Below are 21,474 nucleotides of genomic sequence, written 5' to 3'. Positions count from 1 at the left end.
TTGGCAGCCAGTGCAGCTCTTTCAAAATAGGTGTTATATGTGCCAAACGAGCAGTTCCAGAGAGAACCCTGGCAACTAAATTCTGCACCAATTGAGGTTTCTGAATATTCTTCAAGGGCAGCCCCACATAAAGCACATTGCTGTAATCCAGCTGCAATGTGATTATGGCATGGGTAACTGTGGCCAGATCTGCCTTGTTAAGAAAGGGCTGCAGCTGGCACACAGGCACCCCTGGCCACTGCCTCCACCTGAGTATCCAAAAGCAGAGCCGGGTCCAGCAACACCCCCAAACTGCATACTTGTTCTTTCAAGGGCAGTACAGCCCCATCCAGAGCTGGTTGAATCACCCTATACTAACTGGTTTTTCTACTGACCAGAAGCTCTGCCTTGTCTGGGTTTAACCTCAGTTTGTTAGCCCGCCTCCAGCCCCCGGTTCATTACATCCACTGCTTCCCTATGCTCTGATGTCAGAGAAAGGTAAAGCTGAGCATCATTTGCATATTGATGACACATCAGATAAAATATCCTGATGACCTCTACCAGTGGTTTCATGTAGATGTTAAACAGCATCCAAGGGGAAACGCAGCAACACTGAGCCTTGTGTATTCACCACTATGCCCACCTATCATTCACCACTATCTATAATGGTGAATCTATAATATAGTGGTGAATCTATAATTCACCACTATCCTTATCTTCTTGGGGATAAAATACACCCATTCAACTCCTACTTTAAGAGAAGAAGTAAAAAATATCTTACAGAAAGGAGCGACAGAACAAGTCCCTCTAAAAGAACAAAAGAAGGGATTCTACTCCAGGTATGTTCAAGTTCCCAAAAGAGATGGAGGCCTCCGTCCAATCCTAGACTTACGATGGCTCAACAAATCCATCCACCAAAAAACATTTTGAATGGTCACTTACAAGGCACCCTCCCCCTACTAGCAGAAAAAGGCTCATGACTTTGGACTTGAAAGGCACTTGTTTTCATCTTGGTATTGACCCCAAACACAGAATGTTTTGTTTCACTTTGAGACAACTAGCCTACCAATATACCAGGCCAGACGCCAAGGCGTCGAGCAGAAGTCCCCGATCACTACCTTCTGGACCAGCCCGGGTAGAGTTGGTCAATGGTCACGAGAAGCACTGGGATTGGTCCCAATCCTTGCACTCCTCCATTGGGTAAAAGGGAGGGAGGAGGGTGCAGGTGGGCCCTCCTCCCTTACCGCCCGGTCGTGTGGCTGCTCAGGCTGCTCTCAGCCCAAGCATCCATAAAGCTGGGCAGAAGGAGCTCCAAGCAGCGTGGAAACCCTCCAATGCACCACACTCCTCCCAGGGTGTACGGAGGGATGCAGGAGGACCCAGCCTGCTTCCCCCTCCCCTCCCCTCTCCTGGAGCACTCACCAGCCAGTTATGGGGGAAGGCAGGCAGGCAGGCAGAGGCTGGCTGCTGCCTTCCCCCAGCCCTCCTTGCCCACAATACTTTTGGTCGTGTGAACAACCTTATTGTTTCCCACAGGAATGTTCTTTCTGGGACAAAGCTAGGTCTGCTATCGACTTCCCTCTCTGGCTGAGACAAGAAGAAGAAGACAGCAAATGGGGAGGCAGAGAAGAAAATGGGAGGGAGTGGTGGTGCAAAAAGGTTGCTCTTGGAATTCAACAGCAACTCCAGCTGTGTTGTGGAAGCAAAGATCCAGGCTCCCTTCCAGTCCCTCTCTCCACTCTCCCTTTTCAGCTGTCTCCCCACTCCCGCCCCAAAAATGTTGGCAAGGAGGTAGAGCTGGAGTTTCACAATTTGGGGACTGTGCGCCGTTGCTCTCAATTGACAAGTCTGGCTCTCGAGGCCTCGCGCTTCAGTGCCAAATCATTGCCAGCAGCTCCTGCCAGTATGCACTGGGAAATGGATCCACTTTGGCTCAGGAAAGGCCATTAAAGCCCCCACCACTGAGACGGTTACATCCTCCCAGCTTCGAGTTGCTGCCTTGTGGTTCCCATTAATGGTGCTGGAATCCCACAGCAAGGATGGGCAGGAGCACAGATGCTTGTGCTCTCTCTAGAGACATAGAGAGATGGGTCTGTGATCTGTGAATAGACCACACGGTGACTTGACTGCCTGGTGTGAAGGTTGCAGATGTCATACAATGTCTAGATAGGCTGTTAGGGAGGAGTCAGCTGTTGTGGTGCATGTTGGCACTGACTATGTTGAGAAATGCAGTCAGGAGGTCCCGGAAGCCAGATTTAGACTGCTAGGTAGCATATGGAAGTCCAAGACCCCCAGGGTTGTACTATCTGAAGTTCTACCTGTTCCATGCACAGGGCCAGCAAGACAAATGGAGACGAAGGGTCTCAATGCATGAATGATATGGTGGTGCTGGGAGGAGAGGTTCAGATTTGTTAGACACTGGGATACATTTCAGGGCAATCAAAGCCTGTACAAAAGGGACAGGCAGGCTCCACTTGAACCAAGATGGAACCAAATTGCTGGTGCTTAATATAAAAAAAGGTTGCAGAGCAGCTTTTAATATGACACCTGTGGGATTGCTAACAGCAACCGAGTGGTATCCGGTTCGGCAAGCAAAATCCCCTAATTTGCAATGGTGCAAATGTTTTGGATAAACCAGAAGGGGACAGAGTAGAACCAGGAGTAGAGCAGGTCAAAACAGATGCCTAGTCTGAAGACAGGTGATAGTTTTTAAAGGGAGCTGAAAGTGGTACAGGATAAACTTCATTTCCTATATGGTACATACTCACTGTCCTGTTGTCTCTCTTGTCATCTCTGATCAAACAGGTCTGTCAGGTTTTTGAAACAATACATAAACATGGAAAACCTGCTTACAAGAGATGTAAGTAGGGTGAGAATATAAGATCGGAGTCCTGCTAGATCAGGCCCAAGGCCTATCTAGTCCAGCATCCTGTTTCATACAGTGGCCCACCAGATGCCTCTGAGAAGACCACAGGCAAGGAGTGAGGGTGTGCCCTCTCTCCTGCTGTTGCTCCCCTGCAACTGGTATTTAGAGTCATCTTGCCTCTGAGGCTGGAGGTGGCCTATAGCCACCAGAATAGTACCCTTTGATAGACTCGTCCTCCATGGATTTGTCTAAGCCCCTTTTAAAGCCATCGAACAGAGTCGTATCTAGGGGAAATGGTGCCTAGGGCAAGCACTGAAATTGCGCCCCCTGTCCAAACATCTGACACCCATCTTTCAGATAACTTGACCATAATATCAGCTCAAAAATACAAGTCAAGCTCGTTAATCTTTTAATATTTCAAAAACTATTTAGCAGTGGACGTAGCCAGACCAAAAAATGCTGGAAAACTACAAATTTCAGTGTGCTGGGGCTCATGAAATACCCAAAGGAGGTGTACTTGGAAAACTAAACAGAAGTGGCTGTCTAATTCTCTACTATGCATTGTAGCATCACTATTACCTAAGTTTTAAAAATCAATGGAGAATTTGACTTTTCCCAGATACTCTGTAAATAATTAAAGGATATGCAGAGTAAACTGTGTCACTGCTTGGAATATATTCTAGTCTTTCAGAAAGACAGTTAAAATGAGAGAAAAAGAGCAAGAAACTCCCAGTGAGCCTTAATAGTAAGGATTTCACACTGATTCAAAGACAAATTCACCATTAATAGCCATATAATTAAGACATCACATTTAACTCACTTATGACAAGAAGCAAAGTAAGAGCAAATGAATACAATCCTAGCTCATAAGCTTCAGCTCATTATTCACAAGCCCTGATTCTCTGTACATAGTGCCAATTTGAATATGTGTGCAGTGACTTATATTATATTAAATATTATTTTTTTAACCTGTAGCCCCTTAGGGGGCTTCCTAAAGGCTGGGGGGGGGGGTGTCTGTAAAGGTTCCCTTTCACCCTGCTGGCCTCTAGGGCCTCGCAGGGACCATTTGAGCATGTGCGGTGGCCATTTAAAATTTTTTTTTAAAAAAAATGGCCACTGAAAACAAAATGGCCACTGTGCATGGCCTAGGGCTTCACAGAGGCCATTTGAGCATGTGCAGTGGCCATTTTGTTTTTGACGGCCATTTTTGTTAAAAAAAATAATTTTAGGAAATGGCACCCCCCCTTCAAGTGGCGCCCGGGGCACGTGCCCTGCCTGCCCCACCCTAGATACGCCTCTGCCATCCAAGCTAGTGGTCATCACCACATCCTGTGGCATAGAATTCCATAGATTAATTATGTGCTGTGTGAAAAAGTACTTCCTCTTGTCGGCCTTAAATTTCCTGGCCTTAATTTTCATGGGGTGACCCCTGGTTCTAATGTTGTGAGAGAGGGAGAAACATTTCTCTCTGTCCACTCTCTGTACTCCATGCATAATCTTATATACCTTGATCATGTCCTCCCGTAGTCGCCTCTTTTCCAAACGAAAAAGCCCCAGATTCTGTAGCCTTGCCTCATAAGGAAGGTGTTCTCGGCCCCTGATCATCTTGTTTGCCCTCATGTGCACCTTTTCCAGTTCTACAATGTCCTTCTTAAGATGCGGTGACCAGAACTGCAATTAGCAGTAGTGTTTCTTCACAAAACACTACTTCTTCAGGTAAATGAAAAAATGATTTATTCCTAGCTTTCCAGGGAGCTGGGAGCCCTCAGAATCTGGTAGCCTAATTCTTTCTCGCAGCTGGGACCAATCCAAGCTTCCACAGCTCAGCTCCACTTATCCTCATGGATCCTGAGAGGAATCCTCTTCTCCCTCCCTCATGCTCATGCTTATCCATTACCCAAACCCCACACAAACAAACAAACAAACAAACAAACAAACAAACAAACAAATTGGCACTTACTCAGTTCTGACACATTCTGGGATGGAATTAGAGTCAAGTAAATTTGTTAGAACTGAGTCTCCCCTGACAACTGTCCTTTGGATTGTGAGTGTCCCGAGACAATAGTCCTTGAAAGAGCACTGCAGGAATGCGCCTGGGCTCTCTCACTCACTCTCGCTCTCTCTGTGGGAGGGAGGGAGGGAGAGTTTGGATCCTACACAACAACTTGAGTATGAAGAAGATAGATGCCTGTGGCACAATCCCGACTTTGCAATATATATAACATACAGTACATTAATACCAGCAAATTTAATGCTGGTTCAGGAATCTATTTTGGCCCTCCCCTCATTCCTCAAATGGGCTGTCAGCATATATATTTTAAAGAAACATATATGCTTAGATTTTATACATTCATCTTTCACCAGGGGCATAACAAGGCTGGAGTGGGCCCAGAGACAAAATTTTAAAATGGGCCCCTCACTGATACACACACACACACACACACACACACACACACACACACACACTTCACATGTGACTTGCCTCTGGGGGGCCCCTTGAGGCGTGGGGGCCCCCCTTGGCTAATAGTAGTTACGCCCCTGTCTTTCACTCTGTTATACAATTCCTCACAAAAACAGCAATTACAAAACTGCACTTAGGATTGGCAGAGAAAGGCAATGTTTGTGATGCCACAGGTGCTAGCCCATAGGGGTCACCCCTAGCAGGCTGGCTGAAGCAGGCTGAAAACTTGCTGAAAAGCAGGCTGAAAACCCCAGGGCAGAAAAAGGAGTATTTGCATTTAATGTGTTGAGGGCACTTTTTGAACAGACCCCATTGCTCTTAAAATGTTATGTCTGTCTGCTCTGAGACTGAAAATTCCTTGTACAATAAAACAATTGCCTGTAAAGACCTATATTTGCACAAATGCATATCCTCCAACATATCACAGATTAAAAACAGGGACATGCTTCTAATTCTAGAGGCCTGGTTATAATACCAAGGATCACAGCACAAGTTTCCTTCCCCACTTGTTATATTGCTGAGTGCTGACAGCTTTTCTCTGTCTGCTGTCTGGTGAATTTGTTTACTTCTCAAGAGTGTGTCCCATACTGATTTAGCCAAGAGAATGTTTGCTCTCTTGTTTGAAGATATGCTTGAAAAACTTCATTGTTCTACCATGCTTTATCAACAGTTCAGCAGTTTCTGTGTGTGAAATCACGCCGTGTGCACTGCACACTGTTCTTATGTTCATGTGCACACATTTATGCACATGCACACTAGAGACATCAATTCCTCACTGAGATTTAACTTCTAGAGATCCAGGGAAGGGTGCTAAATCCAGCTCTAGCAAGTGACACTAACAAGACACAACCAAAGGCAGTGGCAGCGATTTGCCGGAGACAAGTACCAGAAAACAGGAACGGTCTTCAGCAAATAGGGATGGTTGGAGGGCATGGAAATGACATTAAAAGATGCCTTTGAAGCATTCTTGGGCTTTTGTATCATCATATGGATGAATGCTATTCATGAGAATGAGGCTGTTGCTTAGTGGTAAAGCACCGGCTTTGCATGCAGAAGGTCCCACATTTAATCCCTGGTATTGCCAGGAACATTTTCAGGCTTTACCAAGGGTTTACTGCGAGTTAGAAGTTGCCCCCAAAACCTGACACAAAAAGTGGATTTTTTAACCCCGGATATAAATTGGGCTGCACTCTAAAGCACAATGAAAACCCCAAATCATGTGTGAAGTGCTTCCCAGTAGCTTGCAGGGACTTCGGGGTAAATCTGGCTGATATATGAACGCACACCCTTCATTCTGGAGGAGATGCAAGCTAAAAGCCCTGTGTGAAAAGCTCCAGGTGGCTTTACACACATGGCATTTGGTTCGAATCTCATTTGGGATGGAGAGTGTGAGTCCACATGTAAAGGGACCAGTACAGACAGGACTCTGTTTCCCCCCAAATCAAGGCTGTGCATTCTGGCTTAGCCCGATTTATGTCTGGCTTAAAATAATCCTCTCTTTCCAGTGGCTTTTGAAAAAAGCCTGATATGCCCTGCCGCTTTCCTCTTGATGTGTGGAGTGGCATTTTTCAAAACTTGGCATTTTTCAAAACTCAATGAAGGGGAGTTTGACAGCTGTTGGGTATGATCTGCTCTTAGTATTTGCAATTGCATGTGCTGGTGGTGGGGAGGGTTTTTAGCAGATTGGGGAAATTCTGTGGAGGGAGTCCATGGGAAGGGGAGAGAGAAATTCCTGAGTTAAATGCAAGCACAAACTGCAAAATGTGGGTCCTAACATAGGCTTTAGATATGCAGAATGGAGACTACAGCCTGCTGTAACCTGAGCACCCCCCCCTTTTTTTAGCTGATTCACCTGCATTTTTCTTCATGACAGAGAATGCAATGATTTCTTATTTAAACTTTCCTGCCTCTGGGCTGTGGCGAGAGGGACATGAGGTGATGAAGGCATTCACTCACAAAGGCAAGTTCATTCTAAAAATCAGCAAAGATTTGGGTCAGATTCGGTAGGCTCGGGCTAAGTGTTCTGCTGTTTGATCCCTTGGCAACCCGTCATGCTGTCCTTCCGCAAGGCTGTCAAACTAACAAAACAAAAGGTCTCTCACCTCCTCCTCTGTGAGGATTGGTTGGAGGAAAAACCCAGAACCCGCTGGTGCGAACGCACTGGAAAAAGATCTGCCAGGGATTGCGGAGAGGAGCCGACACAATGTGAACTGTCCATTTAATGCCACAAATTAAACATCTTGCAAATCTGCTGCGAAGCAGATTTGCTCTTCAGATACCCCGAGGCATAAAGCCGTGTGTGAATAACCTCCAGGTAAGGCTGGGAAATCTGTAACCCTGGAGAGCCACTCTCAGTCTGTACAGGCAATAATGAACTAGATGGACCAAGAGTCAGTATATATTTCCTGTGTGTGAAAGCCTTTGGAAGAGAAATCAAACCTATACTGCAGTCAATAGACCTGTTCAGAATATTTTTAAAAAGAGGATGATGTACACTCATGTCATGAGTACAGCATCCAGAGCGCATCTGGAAGTCCTGCCCTCAGCGCTGACCACACCCCCTATCTATGCAATCTTCATGGTTACAGTGTTTGTTTGAAGAGGTAAATGTCATAAATGTGATCATGGGCATTTCTGTGATGGACCCACTAGTCTGGGGTCTCTCTCCAGACGAACACCACAACCGTGAGGAGCACACACAGTGCAGAGTGAGTGGCATATTGGACTTGCGTACACCATCCTTTTCTGACATCCAAAAAGTGTCAGAACAGGGCTATTGGAGGTTACACATTTTTGTTAGGAGTCAACTGAAAGCAAAGCTGCTATAAGCCTCACATGAGCAAGTGTTCTAACTTCCCCACCCTCACTCATGGCCTGCCTGTGCTGTGGAGAGCTCTGTGCACAAGCAAGGGCAAATACAGTAAACACTGAGGGTCAAACCACACATGATGCTAGATGCATCATTAAGGCCTCTGTCTTGAAAAACAAACACCATTATAGTAATTACGGCTTCCTTCTGGCTTTTTAAAAACAAAATGACACTACCCAGGGAGAGGGGGATTTAACCAGTATCAGGACCCTAGCACACAGGGAGGTGGGGTGTCTTTCATCCCTTTCCTCTGCACTGTGGTACCAAAAGGAAAACCTCTCCCTGCCTGCTGCTCTTCATTCTAGGAAGCAAGCTCCAATGATACAGCCTTCAGACAGGAGCTAGAAAGTACAGACTCAGAGCAGTATCCCAGTGGGGGTTGAGGAAAGCAAATGGTCCAGCCTGGGACAGATGGCTTCTAGTTCTTGTGTAAACAGAGTGTCCATTCCCAGGCCCCCTGGACAGAGCCATATGGGGCTTATCGTTGCTTCTTTAAACCCACACAGCCCCTGACCCTGTTCTCACGCCAGCTCTCGAGGAGAGGGTGGGGGCAGGGGTGGAGGAAGAAAATAATAAAACGCAAAGGGAATGATGGGTGTTTGGTTAAGGAAAGATTTTCTTCCTCTGGATAGAGCCTCCATCTCCCTTCTGAAAAAGTGGCTGAAGAAGGGGTTAGCCATCTTACTTGCAACCATACTTTTGTGCCAGCTCCCACATGCAGCCCACTCTTTTACTCAGAAGTGCCACTGAGTTCAGTGGGACTTTCTTCCAGGATCTCTCTCTCTCTCTCTCTCTCTCTCTCTCTCTCTCTCTCTCTCCACACACACACACACACACACACACACGCACTGCACGCATGTGTATGTGATTCAGACTTTTGAGAGCTAAGCTACCCATTTTAAGGCTGAATTACCAACTACCACCAAGTTCACTTTTGCTTGTATTTTGTTCTGCAAATTATATATAAACATATTCAACCTATATATAAGCATATACAACCCAGGTTTTCCTCCTACCTTGCTTCCACACAACCGAAAATTGAGAGCACACACAGCTCCCAAACCTGGGTAGAACACAGTAAGGCTATTCACATGTGCACCCTAACCAAGGTTGGGCAACAAGCGTGTGTGAAGTGTCAGGAGTAAGGTCACTCCCAGAGCTGTCCCTGTGTCATGCCCCACTTTTTAACCCGGCATTTAGCCGAGGTTAAGGGAACTTGTGGTTTGCTTAACCTCAGCTGGTAATTATCAGGGTGATTGCGGCCGGGTTCAACGGCATCCCCTTGGCCCACCGCCATTTCTGGCAGCGAGCCACGGGGAACAAGTGCAGCTAATGAGAGCAGCTGCCATGCACCCTGGCATGGCACCCTGGGATGTGTGTGTGTGGGGGAGTCATCCCGCTCCCAGTATCTCCTCCAGCGCACCACTGCTTGGGTGGGCACGTGGTGTGGCAGAGCGGAGGACGGTGGCTGCTCTTCTGCCGGAGAAGGCAGGCAAGCGCCTACCTTCCCAGCAGTCCGCCACCGAGTGAGATCGTGTGAATGACCTCAATATGTATAGCTGAAAAATAAACAATGCTCAATGCAGCACTCCAAAATGCTGACTGGCATCGCTTGGATCCCTTCAGTCTTTGTGATTTGTGAGTACCACTCCTCTCCCTACTCCTATCACTAAACCCCAGAACAGTGAACAGACTTCTAACCAACAATTTCTCTCTCTCGCTCTCTCTCTCTCTCTCTCTCTCTCTCTCTCTCTCTCTCTCTCTCTCTCTCTCACACACACACACACACACACACACACACACAGAGAAAACTGAAGGAAAATGGAATAAAAATATCTGCATTCGGAAGTAATTTTGTTCTATATATAGATGAGAACTGGCAAATTTCCAGCCTGCTGGATAAAGACTTCTGTGTAACTTGGAAATGTGCATCCTCTCGGTCCAATCAAATAGATTCTTACCTGGCTGCTTCCTACCCCCAGCTGCTCTTAAGAGAAGACAAGAATCCAGTCCTTTCCTCCAGTCAACCCACTTGAACCCCCTTCCTTCCTAGATCCAGATCCTAGGTCAAATTCCTGGCTCCCAGCCTCTCTGTCTCGCCCGCTAGACCCTCATCCTGCCTCTCACGTCGTGCATCAATCCAGTGCCAGGAAAAAGTGTTACATTCCTTGAGCTGCACACTGCAGCGCATCAGGATATAATTTCCAGCTTCCTCTTAAGGCAAAGGCCGTTTTAGAACTGTTTGTAATGAAAAGGATCAAATGCACCGGGTGTGATCCCTCCTCCTTCTCCTCCATTATTCTACAGAATCGTTCCTTATGCTGCCACATAGGATTTATTCAGCATGTCCCAACCACATTTTTAGGCAATATCATAACAGTCAAAAGCACAGAATGTTCAGACTTGCTGTCTGCCAGTCTGTGAAGACAATCCTGAGCTAGATAGACCAATGGTCTGACTCCATATATGGCAGCTTCCTATGCTCCTATGATTCCAGGTAATATAGCTGTGGAGTGGTGGTTAGAGGCGTGGAAAGATTATGAGGCGATTCTCAAGATGAGTGAGAAGCGCCGTAAGGGGGTTTGTGGGGAGAGTGGGCTTAGCTCGCTCTCCCCACAGACGATCAAGCCTCCATCACAGAGCTGGCAGGGGCTGCGGGGATCGGGGGTGGGGGGCAACACAGCCCCTGAATGTTCCAGGATTAACCTCTGTTAACCTCGTCTTAGGGGAGGGGTATTTGTAAAGAGAGTATCCTTCTAATCATGCTAATGATTCTATGTAAGTGCCTCTCTCTATTTGCTCTGGCGTTTTCAGAAAAAGTAGCTTAAAACCAGCATTTTAAAAATCTGGAAATACTACGAGATAAGCTAGAATTCTCAAGACAAAGTCCGACATGTGTGTGGAGTGGGTCCAAGGATCTCGACGGGACTTTGGGGTGAGTTTGGTTGGCGTGTGAATGCACACACTCTCTCCCGAATGAGATCCGGGGCAGAAGCCCCACGTGTAAAGCCTCCAGGGGAAGATTCTGCAACAGAGATGCAGAGCACACAACTGGCAAAGAAAGAAAGACAGGACAGCTCCATGGGCATCCACAGGAATTTCCCAGGGGTGGGGCACGCAAAGGATATACATACAAATATATGGCCATGAATCCAGGGGGAGAAACTGCCCCCCTTTGCCCTCCCCTGTAGATGCCTATAGTAGCCATATTACTAAGCTAGTAGCCAACACAGGAGAAATCCTGTGAAGGTTGGCCCTCTACAAGGGTATCAAAGGACCCTTCTCTGAATGTTCAAGTTTCATTTTGAGAAGGGGAAAGAAAAAAAGGTCTGCTAGCCCTTATTACTTACAGAAACAGAAGGGGGAACATGCAGGTAGTAAAGTACCAAGTTGCCCAGTAAGTCAACCCATTCCTGCTTTCTATTATTCCATCCAATGAGTGCAAAGGTACTTGAGCTGGGATAAAAGCCCGCAATAAACTCCCTGGCGAGATCTAAGCCAACAAAAGAAAGTTCCCTTAAATTGTCAGGAGTTGAAAGAGCAGCTGTGTTTGTGCTCGCATGTTTATTTTGAAAGGGCTACATGAGTGCTCCTGCGTTTGTGTGGTGAACTAGAGGACAAATTGGTGATTTTATTACTTGCTACTTCCAAGGAACACGTTCCATGGTGATTTGTCTGCTACCAAACCCTTGTGCACTGCAGAGGATTCTGGGACAGGTTCTTCTAGGGCAGGAACTCTCAGCCTTGGGTCCTCAGCTATTATTGGACTATAATCCCATCCCCTTAGGCCATTGTGGCTGGCCATGGTAATGTTCTCTAGGACAGGGGTTCCCAGCCTGTGGTCCTCCAGATGTTCCTGATCTACAACTCGCATCACCCCCAGCTACAATTTATTGTGGTTGGGGATGATGGGCGTTGTAGTTCAGCAACATCTGGAGTACCACAAGTTGGGGACCTCTGCCCTAGGGCATGCACTCAGTTCTTCATGCAGAGTTCTGGCTAAGCCAAGAAGAGGCTCATCCTAATGAGTCAGAGGGCATCAAATGAGGCACAGTAGCCTCTTGTTCCTGGCAGCCCCAGTTGTGCCTCTCTCTCCCATCCCACCCTGCCCTGGGCATTTTCCAGACTATGAGATTTGCAACGGGTAAAGCGTTGCAAAGTGTGATGGAATAATGCAACGGTTTAAAACCAAGAGTAAAGCATTATTTAGTGCTTCATTGTAGGCTGTTGGCCATTCATATTTTCCATTCATTGCAGGGGCGGAGCCACCATTGGGCCAACCTGTTCAAAGAACCCGGGCCGGTGGCCAATCAGGAGCCGCGAGAGCGGCCTCGACACGCCCCCGCGTCTGATGTCAGACGCGGGGGCAGCAGTTTAGTTCCCAAGCGGGGGCTGCGTGGCCCCTTCGGGAGCTAAACAAAGCCTGACGATGCATTCGCCGTGCCAGCCAGGAGCGGCTCTTCCCTGCAAAGGCAGGGAAGAGTTGCTCCTGGCTGGCGCTGTGAATGCAGCGCCAGCCTAACTAGCTCCTGAAGGGGCCGCGCAGCCCCTTCAGGACCTAAGACTGGTGCTGCGTTCGCAACACAGCCCAGAAGTGGCTCTTCCCTGTAGGGAACAGCTACTCCTGGGCTGTGCTGCGAACGCAGCACCAGGCTTTGTCTAACTGCCAAAGGGGCCACATGGCCCCTTCAGCAGTTAAACTGCTGCAGCGATCCCAAACAGAGCCTCAAGGCTCCATTCGGGAGCCAGACCACGCCCCCACATCTGATGTCAGATGCGGGGGCGTGGCTATCCCCTGCGTCTGATGTCAGATGCAGGGGGCGGGGCTATTGGGGCACCCGCTGTGGCCGCACACGGGCCGCCGGCGGGCTAGCTAAGCCCCTGGTCCATTGCAATGTGTTTTCAAGGCAGCATTGCTACACACAGGAGTTTCTCAGGCGGGGCGATGAGGTTTTGGAGTCTGACTGGAGGGAGGCTCCCCCTACCCTGATTTTGTTTGTGAGAACCAGCCCAGTGAACGATGCCGCTAGCCAGGGCTGGTCCTGCCAAAAAAGCAAAGCAGAGTGGGCTGCTTCAAGCCGCAAATGGCGAGCCAGTTCTTGAGGGCAGCACAACAGCAGCCTGCTTGGAACCCCCTCCATGTATGGCCTACAGAGAATGGAAGATGAAATGGCAATTCCCTTCCTAATAGAAAAGAAAAGATGGGCGAGACACTTGAAAGAAGGAAGCAACTGGAGGTGTTATCTTAACGGGGGGAAGGCCAAGAGAGGGGAGAGAAGGTGCCAGCTGGTGCTTTGCTTCGGGCAGCCAAATACAGGGGCAGAGTTAGCGGAGTGCCACTATGTTCCATGAATATGGGCCACCGGGGCGCTCGCTGGGGAGGCAGTTGCTGGTCCTCCCTTTGCATCCACTCCATGCTGTGTTCCCCATGGCAATGCCATGCTCCTTCCCCCTGGCAGCACCACACTGCAGGGGCGAAAGCAGTTTATGTCCCCCTGAGCTGCTGCCTCCTCTTCCTCCTCTGGCATCTCCAACTAGGGCTACTGTCCCTGCTGCCTGCTTTTGTGGCACCAGTGGCAGAGAAAACAAACAGCTCAGTGGCATGCAAAAAGCCAGCTGGAAAATGGCGGCCATTTCCTGGCTGGATTTTTGCAATATACAGGTGCGATTTCCACGGTCGTTTCCACTTTCCACTGGCACTGGTGGCAGGAGCAGGCGCTGGAGGCAGCGGCAGAGGAGGAGGTAGTAGGTGCTGCTGAGGGGGCAGCTGCAGTGATGATGATGATGATGATGATGATAACAACAACAACAATAATAGATTTATATACCACCCTTCCAAAAATGGCTCAGGTGGTGAACCCAGCTTGTCACCACCACTACCCCAAAATAAAATCTAAAATACGGTAAAATGTAAAAATGCTTTTAAAAATTATTAAACATTTATTTATTTATTTATTTATTTATTTATTTATTTATTTATTTATTTATTTATTTTAGGTGAGGTTTATTTATTGAACACAGATTTATTGAACACACACACCCTCTGACCTTGTTAGGCCAGTGGCAAAAAGTCATGGGTTAGCATTGCCACCAGTGCTAATAGGAGCCTCTCAGACTGAGACATTCACACAATATTTCACCCATCACTTATTATGGGAAGGGGAGAGGCTTTAATTGCAGTTTCCTAGCAACACGATTTATTTTATTGCATTTATTTCTGGGTATCTGGAGGCATCTGGTGGACCACTGTGTGAAGCAGGATGCTGGACTAGATAGGCCTTGGGCCTGACCCAGCAGGGCTGTTCTTATGTTATGATGTTCTTATGCACTTTTTACCATAGTGACCTCAAGATAATTGTGGTGTGGGTCCTGGGGAAATGAGATATTCTGTACTACTTTGAGGAAAGCTGTCTTCTAGAGCTTCTGCATCTAGGGGCACAGCGACAACTGAACATGGTGGGGGACGGACAAATGTCTCTGGCCTCTGTGCAGGGCACTGAGTGGGTGACAGCTTGCTCTTTTCTCTCCTCCTCGTCACTCTCTGAAGAAGAATTGGGGGCAGGGGAGCATCTTCTCTTTCAGTCTCAGGCCAACCTTGCTACAGCCCGTCTACATCCAATGAACATTACAGCAGTATAAACATATTACTCAAAAAGGCCCTAAGGTCATAGGTGTCCTGCAAACATGAATTTGTTTTATACCATGTCCTGGCTTTCCCCAAATGTTTCTGGGAATCGTCATTTGCTGAAAGTCCTATGAATTCTCTTATTAGAGGTCCCTAGCCCCTCACATAGAACAGTCCATAGGATTCCCTGGGGAACAGGAATTATACCAGTTTAGGTCATTGCAGTCCTGGAATAAGAAGTCTTGTCCAAACACACAGTGCAAGTCAAGGATAGCTGATAGCATTGGGTAATGGAAAATTCAGCATGGAGTGCTTTCATTTACCAGATAGTTTCCCCAGCCTATGGCTAAATTTGTCTTGTCCCTGAACTGGCCCCTCTGCGGGCATGCCCACATTGTGCATCCATCTGGACGTGCTGCTTCACCACATCTAGTCTCAGAGAGCTGAGCTGAAGTCCCACTAATTTAGATCGTCATCCAGCAGGAGAATTAGAGTTTCCATGCAGGACACTCAGCTTACACAGGGGAATATTACACACAGACTTGGACCTACAACGAGGTTAGGCAAAGGGATGGAATTGGGGTGTCATTAAGTATCAGGCTTCAGGCATAAAAATGTTTTGTTCGTTCCCTGGTTGCAGAAAAGTTTATGTAACACGGTAACCCCTGAAGGTGGAAGTATTCAGTGTGATGGGTGCCCGTAGCAGCCTCCTTCCCAGACTAAAATGCATCTTTGGGCTTGGGGGATGGATTTTAGTTGCCCCCACATCATGGGGGCAAAGGTTAAAAAAACCATACCCACATGCCATGGTCCCAATCAGTGTTTCCTGCAACAGGGATTCCCAAAATCTCTCTCTGCAATAGCCTTAGGCTAGGGATTATGGGACTTCCAGTCAACCACATCTGGGAACCCCTGTTACAGGGAACACTGGAGCTTTCCCAGACAGCAGTCTTTACTGCAGGTCTATTGAGAGGCTTTACCGTGAGTTCAAAGTTGCCCTCAAAAACTGACACAAAAAGCAGATTTTTTTTTTAACCCTGGATATAAATCGGACTACACTATAAAGCGCAATAAAACTCCTGAATTGTGTGTGAAGTGCTCCTCGATAGCTCACAGGGACTTTGGGGTAAATATGGCCAGAGGCGTAACTATAGGGGGGGCAGGGGGAGCACGTGCCCCGGGCGCCATCTTTTCTGGTCACGTGGGGGGCGCCGCCATGACCAATTTAAATTTTTTTTTTTAAAAAAAATTGTTAATACAAATGTTTCCTGCTCAGTGCAGCAGCGCTGCAGCAGTCAAGGGAGCGCGTCGGTGCCCCCTTCCCCACGAGCGGTCCCTTCCGCGCCGCCTGCACACACACACACACCCATTGCTTTGCTGGCGCCTGGCGGCCAGTCAGTGGCCTGGCTTGGCGGCGGCAGGCGCTTGTGAGGAAAAACCTAAGTATAATGTAGTATGTTGGGGCGGCTGCGGGGGGGCGCCATTTCAGTGCTTGCCCCGGGCGCCGTTTTCCCTAGTTACGCCTCTGAATATGGCTGATATGTGAATGCACCCCCTCCATTCCAGAGGAGATGCAAACTAAGAGAAAAACTTCCTGGTTTCAATCCAAACTTCCTTCTACTCCTGCAATTGCTATTAAAAAAACAACAGAAGGATGATTTTATGTTTTAGCATCATTTCTAGTATTTATTTATTTATTTATACATTTATATCCCGCTCTTCCTCCAAGGAGCCCAGAGCGGTGTACTACATACTTAAGTTTCTCGTCACAACCACCCTGTGAAGTAGGTTAGGCTGAGAGAGAAGTAAATGGCCCAGAGTCACTTTGGCAAATGCTGTCAAAAGCAATGATACTCAACCCCACCCCCCCTCCAAGATTAATGTTGGATTCTAGAGGAATCAGCTTCTGTACTTGACATCCAGAGCCATGCATGCAACAAGTGTGTTAATTGGAGATCAAGGAAAATTAGCACCCTGCCTACCACCAGTGTGGATTGGGCAATTATGGACACAGGGAACAATTACTGTGTTGGGGGTGAGGTTTTTTGAGACTCTGTCCTTTCCACATACTTTGGGAGCATTTCCTGAAAACAGGGTATCATTGAACTGACTTTGCCTGAGCTTATTTACTCAGGCAAAGTCATGAGGCTTTCCCATGATCCAGAGTCCAAAGAAGTTGTTTTTTGTATCTCATTGGCTACTTGGTGTTTATACTGGCTGAGTAAGGCAGCGGACACTTCTGCTACTAAAGGGGCCTCAGCAACACCCTGAACATTCACTGTTTAAGTATTTCCTCAATTCCAGCTAGTGAGGGGAGCCTGGAAATCAAAATAAAATGGTGGTGGTAGCAAGGTATTGCTTGCCTTGCATCATAGAGCCTGCCTTCATATGCTTCCTCAAGAGAAATCTCCACTTTCTCCACAGGCAGCAGATCATTAGAGGACAGGGCAGTACCATAAGAGTGTCTGCCTGCCCACCCCAGCTGCCTGCTGCCACAGCACAACATTAAAGCTCCCTTCACTGCCATCTAGTTTCGTGTCATGAGAGCACCTGCCTGCCACTGCTGTAGCCAACTTGCTGTCATTTGAAAAGGAGGTTGGTAGGCTGAAGTAGTGAGCAGACACTCTAGCCCATCACTCTCCTCTCCTCCACTTCCTCTTGCATTCCATTCCACTCCTCCTTGGGCCAGCACAGACAATGCATTATCTACCCGTGCAATTAGGAAGGGAAAGTGCCGAGAGACCACAGCCATTGGGACATCTTCCTCATGATATCACAATGCCTTCCTGGCACAACATCCCTTTATCAAGGTAGGGAAGAGCGGTTCAACCCAATGGCTGCTCTACACATGACCCAGTGTTGAAGAAGAAGATGTTGAAGCAACTATCTGGGTCTTGTGTAGAGTGGCCATTTGGATGAACAGCCCCCTCCTTGACCCTGTGATAAAAAGACACACCAGGAGGGCATTGGAATGTCTGCAGAAGATGTCACAATAGGCATGCGCAGCCACATCCCCTTTCTAAACATGTGAGCAGTACAGTGGTCCCTCGACTTACGAAGATAATCCGATCCGAACGCACGTTCGTAGGTCGGAATTTTCGTAAGTCGAAAAGCGCATCCACGGAGGTCCGGAAACACTCGTAAGTCGAGGAAACCGCATCTAAAAATTTGTAGGTCGAGGAAGCCGCATCTAAACCGGCAACGACTTCCGGTATTTTTTGTTGTTCGTATGTCAAAATCTTCGGATGTTGAGTGCTTCGTAAGTTGAGGGACCACTGTAATCCGTACTGACCGTTTTTCAAATGAGAGCAAGATGGCGGGGGTGGTCATGGAAAGGAACTTTTATATTACTGGATCAAGTAGTGGGGGACTAGGGCTTGGTCAGATGGGCAACGTTTGGGATTCTGCCTCCGGTACCTGAATTTCTTTGGCCACTCCAGCTATAGAAAGGGGAATCAGATGCAAAGGAGAAATAACACTTGTACCTTTTAATAATGCTGTAGAAAAGAGAATTTTGGCAAGAGCAGCTTTTCTCACCTCTACAGATGCACCTGCCAAAAACCACCCTTCCTTAGCATTGTTTTAACAATATTCTATGATGTAGTAGTAGTATTTGTTTTAACAACACCACTGTTGATACTACTACTACTACTGCTACTACTACTACTACTACTTACAACTGTAGCAGACGAGGAAGCTGCAGCCTGATCTGTGTAAAGCAGCTGTGGACAGTTCTAGGTTTGGAACAAGTACACAAAGATGTTCCTTCTCTCCTGCACTGAAAATGGAGGCCAAATTAAATATTAAACTAAAGCATCATTTGGCCATGTGGTTTTATTTTATTTTATTCCTTTTAAATAGCAGTTGTGGGGAGGGACCATGGTGTCAGAGATTTTTTTAAAAAAACAAAACACATTCCCCAACAAAAACCACACACACACACACACACACACACTCTTTTCCTAATTGTCTCAGGAGGGAAACTGCCATTGACATCTTAAAGACTCCATGAAGAATGTTATTTTTCAGGACAGGCAGAAGAGACAAGTGCTCCTGGATGGTGGCAATTGAACAAGTTGTCCGGCTGGCATATTGTGCAAAATTCAGAAGAGCCAGTGTGGTGTAGTGGTTAGAGTGCTGGATTAGGACCGGGGAGACCCGAGTTCAAATCCCCATTCAGCCATGAGACTTGCTGGGTGACTCTAGGCCAGTCACTTCTCTCTCAGTTTAACCTACTTCACAGGGTTGTTGTGAGGAGAAACCTACATATGTAGTACACTGCTCTGGGCTCCTTGGAGGAAGAGCAGGAGATAAAATATAAAACAAACAAAATTCTTCCTGCATTTTAACAAAACATGTGTGCATTTACACAAGAGTGCTCTTGTGTAAATGCGCAAAATGGTACAAATGGAATCGCACGATGGATGGCCATTATTTCCAATGGCTGTCCATTGCACAAATCCATTTGTGCTATTGCATGTGTTTGTCAAAGAGCACTCTTGCGCGACACATGTTGTTAAAATGCAGATGGAATCTTGTGCAGTCTGACAGCCCCCAACTAGGCATAGCCAAACTCCAAAAGTAATGTCTACCAACTCTCCCCAAGGTGGGGCACTTCAGGAGGTTGCTTCCCCAGCACCAGTAGTTCTTTAACAGAATGGTAAACATGCAGAATCGAAATGCCTGCCAACTGCAAGGCATCTGGGGAATCCAGAGGGTATGCAGTAGTGAGGTGGCTGAAGTAGCCAGGGGAGGTTGGGGGCTATTTGGGGCAGCAGAGTAGGAGATAGATCTGAGCTAAGGGGCACAACGCTCTGGAAAGTTCTTCTGCGCAGCTGATCTCACCCACAGGTCCTCTTCATTTCAATTAGGAGAACTTCCTGAGTGTCCTTAGAGATGCCAGGGATTGAACCTAGGACCTCTGCATGCAAAACATGCAATGTACCTCTAAACTAGGGCCCCCCAATTGCTTGCTTGGGAGTTTGGATGCTCCCATTCAACACACCTGAGGGATCACACAGACTTTTTAAAAAGATCTGATGGCAGATTTGGGAGCATAGATACTTTCCCTCCAAGTTGTTTTCTGTCATATAACATAACTGACGACAAGGCACATTGTTTCCCAGACCCATACCCATTTGTGGTATTGTTTTCATACATTTGTTTTGATTCTAATGTGTTTTAGGTCTTTGCAGACTGAGCACTCTCTGCACTATTCCTCCTGCACACTGAGGTAGTGCTTCATAGCTAATTCAAGTAAGGCCTTTTTTGTGTTTCTGGTAGGGCATCTAAATGTGTGTCAGTGTTATTCCCATTTTACAGATGGGGAATAAAGACTGAGTCCCAGTCCATACATTCAGCTACGGCTGATACAGACAAAGCATCGTGCAAGGAGTTGTGTGAGCCAAAGTCCTCCACTGCACAGACTGTGACCAATCAGAACAAGGGCCTCTGAGTGAATGGCAATCATGCAGAGGTCAGGTTTGCATGACTTTGCTCTGCTTTTTTATGAGGAGAAAGAATCATGCAAATCAAGCTTCTGTACAATCATGCTCTCAGGAGAGCCCAGTTCATACTGGAGGCTATGCCACTACGGACACACACAGGCTTGGTTCACACAATCATTTGAATCTAGGTTTAATGTTTTAACATTAATGTGATTGTGTGAACCCATGCAAAGGTAGTTTATGGCCTGAGATGAATCTGAGATTCCCTTCTTGGTGTGGGTTTGCAAAATCATGCTAATTTCAATGATCCACTTTAAGCCTAGATAAAAACAACTGTGTGAACTAGGCCACACTGTTTCAGCACTGCATCCAGCTGAATGTAGAACTGGGGCTGAGAGATTATAAATCACTTACACAAGGCATCACAGTTAAGACTACCAATTCCACTTCCCACCCCATATCCCGCCCTGCAAGGGATCGTGTGTCTTTAACAGCTGGGGGAAATGACAACTGTGTGAGGAAAGCATCACCTGTTGAATTTCTGTTGGCCCTACCAGAAGCGGAGAAAGTGATTCCGTTTAATGTTCACAGCTATTCTTAGTTTCAGATTAACCAATAGGGAAAACATAAACTGAGATTTGTGCTTACCTCTGGCTTCTTGGGCTCTGGGTCTGAAGTCGTGTTTGCTCCCGTTCACCTCCTTAGGATGCAGGGTCTTTGCTGAGGCTGCCTAGTTATCTAGTGGCCCATTATGAAAGGGAAGCGAATGGAGGTCTCCTTTTAGACACAGAACCCAGAGGAAATGGGGAGATCCCAACAGCTCCATCCCTCCCACCATCATTTCTTTCTCACAGGAGGTAGAGGCAGACCATCCTCTTTCTTCTCCACAGATTAAATAAGCAGTCTCTAGGATGAGGGCCTCCTTCTTGACCTTGCAATAGCAGGCTGTAAATATTTACATCTCACTCATTCCAGATGCTGTGAAGGCTCTGTTCTTAAGGCTCTGTCCATGCTGAGCAGAGCTGCATGCATTTTCTCTCTGGCTCTCTATGTATACCTCTCTCTCTCTCTCTCAGCTTATTTGATCTGGAAGCTGGAACTTGGCAGCCAAAACTTTCCACCCAGTCTCGTGAGCATGCGGCTAGCTTCCCCTCCCACCCTCTCCAAGTTATGTCAGTGAGGAGAAACCCACTTTCGTATGGTCCTCAAGGGGTGTGCTGAAATGCA

At 47.2% G+C, this 21,474-nt stretch overlaps 1 protein-coding gene across 3 annotated transcripts in view; it reads right to left on the bottom strand.

Moving 5' to 3' along the window:
- The window catches only part of ANGPTL6 (angiopoietin like 6), a 38,841-nt gene extending 17,550 nt beyond the window's left edge, over positions 1–21,291 (bottom strand). The window contains exon 1 of one of the 3 annotated variants that reach the window (XM_053299917.1): positions 20,896–21,291. The gene's annotated coding sequence lies outside the window, so the exon portion shown is untranslated. Of the gene's footprint in view, positions 1–4,805; positions 4,911–10,136; positions 10,192–20,895 lie in introns of those variants that run through there. The other 2 variants (XM_053299919.1, XM_053299918.1) reach the window with 2 other exon arrangements.
- Between the last annotated feature and the right edge of the window lie 183 nt (positions 21,292–21,474).

Source organism: Hemicordylus capensis, chromosome 2 (assembly GCF_027244095.1).
Source record: "Hemicordylus capensis ecotype Gifberg chromosome 2, rHemCap1.1.pri, whole genome shotgun sequence".
Taxonomy (NCBI): domain Eukaryota; kingdom Metazoa; phylum Chordata; class Lepidosauria; order Squamata; family Cordylidae; genus Hemicordylus; species Hemicordylus capensis.
This window is presented reverse-complemented; position numbering and strand designations above follow the sequence as displayed.